The 5148-nt window shown below is 37.6% G+C and overlaps 1 long non-coding RNA gene across 1 annotated transcript in view; it reads right to left on the bottom strand.

Moving 5' to 3' along the window:
• Positions 1-1664: 1664 nt before the first annotated feature.
• The window catches only part of LOC111812359, a 21816-nt gene continuing 18332 nt past the window's right edge, over positions 1665-5148 (bottom strand). Inside the window, exon 3 of the long non-coding RNA XR_002817869.1 lies at positions 1665-1675. This is a non-coding gene — a long non-coding RNA (uncharacterized LOC111812359). The remainder of the gene's footprint in view (positions 1676-5148) is intronic.

Here is a 5148-nt window from a genome sequence, read left to right as displayed (position 1 = left end):
GCAGTGTATTATTTGTTGAAACTGTACTTTCGATTTGATTTGAAACTGTCTCATTGCTATATGTTTATCAATAAAACTTTGAAAAGAAAAAAAACAAACAAAACAAAAGCATCACTGGGGAATAAGACCCATGAAAATACAAGGTGGAAGTGGGGGTATGTGGAATAGCCATGAGAATGAAATGCATCTCTGACAAAATCTCTCCACCCAACAGAGCTGAAGAGCAAAGTCTGTCGATAAAGGGGACCATCTTTAGACAGAAAGAGGTAGATCCTTATAGTCAAAGGCTGAGGCTATTTGGAGAAGAGCCAGAAAAGCATTGCCTTGAGGGGCTGGGGAGATGGCTTAGTAGAATTAGCACTTCCCTGGCAAGTGCAAGGGTCTGAGTTCAACCCTGGTTCTGCCAAAAAAAGAAAAAAAGAAAAGCATTACCATGACTCAAAAGCTGAAATGAACAGAATGATTTAATAGCTAGAGACTGTCAGTTAAACAAGCACATGCCTCATAGCTGGGAAGTCTTTGTCTGAAGAGAGTTCTGACTGGTACTCATTCCCATGTCTGTCTCCTAGCTTGACCACTCTAGGTACCCATTCCAAACCATCAGACATGCCTACAGTCATGTGACTCAGCTCCTAGCCAATGTGACCCCTGATTCTGGAGAGAAGAGAAAGCCTGCGAACAGAAGTGTGTTCTCATTCTCACCCATGACCAACAGGTGAAATGCGCATTCCATTCAGATGAAACAGTATTGCCCACTTGCAAAACTACGTCCTGATCTATGATTCTATTCAGACATTTGCACAAAAGTCTATCAGTGGAGTCCCCCAGTATAGGCTGCTGTTAATCCAAATGGTAATTCTGCCAAATTCATTAAAGATCCTTATTAGCTTTTTTCCAATACCTCATAATCTCAAAATCTAGTTGCATCCAAGGGTACCTTACTAAAAGAACAATATATGAAAAAGGTCTTTGTGGTTTACTTTCTATGTAAATAGAATAAATTTATTTATGGATGAATGAAAACATTTTTTTTTTTTTTTGTGGTACCAAGGATTGAACTCAGGACCCTGCACTAGCCAGGCAAGCACATGTTCTACTGAGCTATCTCCCTGGCCCATGAAAACATTCTTGACTGGATTTCTCACTTTACTTCTTAATATAACTGTGATATAGTTTCATATAGTAAATAATCAGCAAGAAGAAGCCAAAGATTAAGAGAAAATTTAGAAATTTTTCTAATTTTCCTCCTCATAGCATATACTTAATGTAGTCAGTACTGAGCTCAAATACAGAATTTTGTCCTGACTTTAATTGTAAGCTATTTTTTGAATGCTCAAAACATATTTCTCATTAGAACAGTGGTATTTACTTTCTTGGGTGAATTCACAAAGCTAAAGTACCTGGAAAAATAAATAAGTATTTCTCTTTTGTTGTAAGATATACTTAGAAAATATTATGTACAACAAAACATTACTCACTTCTCTTTACTATATAATTCAACAGAGCCACTTGACATATAAGGATGGCCCCAGAATGAGGCACAGAAAGTCAAAACAGGAGCGAGTAGGGACTTGATGGGTGAACATGAGTGCAAGAGCTAAACAATTTTCCCCTCATCTTCCTTTATGATTTCAATTGTTCCAGCTTTTTCCTTGCGTAAGCTTCCTCAGTCCCTCTCAATTACACTGCAAACAAACTCAGGCTGATGAGAGTGGTGGGAAGACTAATGGAAAATTCTCTTCTTTTCTATATTCCCCATTCCTCTATTCTACCAGTTCCATTTCTTCTTTCAATTTCTTTCTCCATATTCTCCTCCATCCTGTTTCTTCTCCATTCCTCTTCCTTATCTTCTGCCCACATTTCCCATAATCTCTTATGTTATATGATTTCCACCTTTACATTTTTTGGGGGTTCATCTCTTTTTTTCCATTCATGGCTATTGCCTGCTTGGGGATTTAACTTCTTGCCTGTAACCCACGTGATTCTTCTGCCTCTACTCTTAAGCCTTCCATTCATCCTCCACCCTATTAAATAGGTCTATTCCTGCAAAGCTCCAAATTAAGGAACCCAATACTTTGAAAATTAGGGCTCCTACCTATCTATTTTGTCCTATCTCCCTGCCACTGCTCCATTTATTTTATCTGATTTATTCCTTCCTGAACTAGAACAGGCTTCCTTGGTACTCTATGTAAAACCCTCCTTTTAGCATTCTTAGTAATGTCTTTCCTTTCTACTACTGGCCTATGAGCACCCTGCATGCAAACATTAAGTCTTTTATCCATAGGAAGTACTACAGAATTAAGTCTACTACATAACTGGTTTTGGGCATAGTGACAGAGTAGAGAAGACCCTGCTAGAGTGAGGCAGAGGATGGCCAGGAATGACAAAGGGTTGTGGAACAGCTGTACATGTAAGAAAGTTGTGTCACTCTGAGCTCAGAGTCTGCACTAGCACCAGGGAAAGGAATCCTGGGGAAGATGGAAAATTCCTCATAGCTGACATATAAGAGGGACACTCTGGAGCAGCCCTACTAGGTCACTGGCAGGGAACACAGCAAAACCAGGCAAAAGTAAGCCAGGAGCTTTCTGCACTTTTTAAAAAATAGGTCACAACATAAACAAAAGCAAATACTAAAGCTAAGTGTCATGGCTCTAAGATTTAGTCTTCTAAGCTCCTTGACAATTAGTGCTCAGTATATAATTTGCTTTTTCTTAAAAAAAAAATCTGCAAGGCAATTTTGTGACAAACTGCATATGATACTTGGTTAACTCAAATATCACACTATATATATAAAATGCACATATATCTATATAAAATACACACTGTAAAACAAAGCTTGCTGCAAGTGATTATAAAGATGATAGATAGATAGATAGATAGATAGATAGATAGATAGATAGATAGATATCTTTTCAATTGGAAGGACCTCCTTCCATCTATGAAGTATTTCCTTTCAGTCAAATCTTGTCTTTAAAAAGAACACTTCTGGCAAAAGCAACAAGATCAACGTCAGATTCTTGGCAACATGAACATTTGTCTAAGAATTTTTCTTCATTAGGAGTTAGAGGTGGCCTCATATTAACTATGTCAGGCCACAGGGGAAACACTAATTTACTAATTCTGGACTGGCTATTTTTTTCTTCATTATTATCCAAGTCTGCTGACCCACAAAACTAACAGTAACAACAAAAATCAATCAAGGCCTACATAAATATGTAATTTAATACAGGCTTTTAAAAGAGAAATAGCAAGTATTCAATTTCATGTTGTAGTGCAATAAATATTTAATAAATGCAGCAATTGAAACACTTCCCTTCTTTTCTGTGTGTTGAAGGGGAAATCAGAAGATAAGGAAGAATAAGGAAGGGGATAGAACTGGGGATAAAATGAAAGAAAGCTCTAGAGATCAATACCTACAGGGAACTCAATATACACATGCAAAGATGAGGACAAAATCAAAGCCCAGAAAGAAAATGAATAAAGCTTTGGGGTTGACAGAATGCAGTGAGAAGAGAAAGGCTCAAAGGGATAAAGAGGGTTGGAACCTCAGCAGAGGATGATGCCCCTAACCCAATTATGAGAAAGTATAGGACAGGGCTGGGTGTAGGGCAAAGGAGACCCCAGTTCTGTTTTGAACATGTTGCACTTGGGGGACCTGCAAAAGAATCATAGAGGTTGAGGCCAGATTCAAGAGTAGGAAATATAAGCTTCAGGACTAGGGACTTCACTCTGGAAGACAACCTTAGAGTTGACAACTGTAGCTGTAAGAGTGACAGGAATGGAGTGGTAGATAGATAGTGAAGAAAGGAAATATCAAACATGAACACTGAGGAGTGATTTCACTAAAAGAATGTAATAGCTTGGCTTTTTTGTGTGAAAGCAATGAGATGTTTCACTATGCCGCAATGCTTCATTTTGCTGAGTCATTTCATTCACATTTTGTAATCTATTGTTCTAAATGTCTATTTCCAATTGGATTGATAACTACATCTTGTTTATGGTAAGATATATCACAAATACAAACAGAATCAAATACAAGAAGAACAAGGGCACTTATTAAATAGTGAGATTCATGAATATCTTACACATTAATTATATAGAAGCTTTTGTTGAAACCCAGATGGCCAGTTTCTCTCTTCTCTGATGTTAACCACAAACTAAGTGGAATGAATTTTATTTTTAAGTATTCAGCAAATTTTATTTGGAATTCAAATAGAACTCTTTCATTTGGAAGATTCACATATTGGTTTGAGAAAGTCTTTTCCCAAGTTGTTTTAAGTGGGTAGGTATGAAAGTTCTAGTAAGTGTTGTGTTAATGCTGATTAGGCAACAAAATCACTTACTGATGGGAACATTGCCAGTTCTGTTTTCAGAAAGCTCTTTCTGTAAGTTTCTTTTGAAAAGTAATTAATCAGTGTCTTGCCCACTGGGTGACTTCAGTTCATTAGCCCTTTGTTTGATGAGGATGGAGAAGAGGTTAAGAAAACCAGTTTTTGCCTATAAAGATTGATGGCAAAACTTCCTAGAATATCACTTTTGTCATCCTATGCTCCTTTGGCTGAGATTATCAGCATTATTTTTCAACCACTAGCTTCTTTGCAGAGATTTAAAAGCCTTTTGTCCATTTTAAAAAATATATCAGTTATTTAATTAGGTTCTTAGTAAGAAATTTAGAACACTAATTTATGTGGATAAATTCCATTTGTCAGAGCAAAAATGGATCACAGATAACCCCGGAGCTGAGGAACAGCTTTGATTTTTGCTAAAATCTGTGAGTCCACCACTTTCTGATCCACCTTGTGCTGCTCTGAAATCTGGTATCTCTCTTTCTCGGTGTTGAAGATCTCGTCCTCCTGGTGTCTGGGCTACTGAAGCTTCATCTTCCTGAAGTAAGCATCAGTGAGGTGTTTGGGGATTTTCAATTTGTTGATATCAATTTTTGTAGAGGTGGCAATGACAAATTTCTGGTGTGTTTTTCATAGAGGAACACAGTTAAGGTTAAGAGGCCCAGTCACAAGTAGCAAGCCACTGGCCAACTGCTTCAGGAAGACCACTCTCTTGCCTCCGTGATGCCCGATGAGGGCATCAATCTTGTGATTGTAGCAAGAACTTTTTCATTCTTTTTCTTCTCAACCTTTGATTTAGCAG

Source organism: Octodon degus, unplaced genomic scaffold (assembly GCF_000260255.1).
Source record: "Octodon degus isolate 3935 unplaced genomic scaffold, OctDeg1.0 scaffold00122, whole genome shotgun sequence".
Classification (NCBI taxonomy): domain Eukaryota; kingdom Metazoa; phylum Chordata; class Mammalia; order Rodentia; family Octodontidae; genus Octodon; species Octodon degus.
Note: the sequence above shows the minus strand (reverse complement) of the source record. Positions and strands in the feature narration are given on the sequence as shown.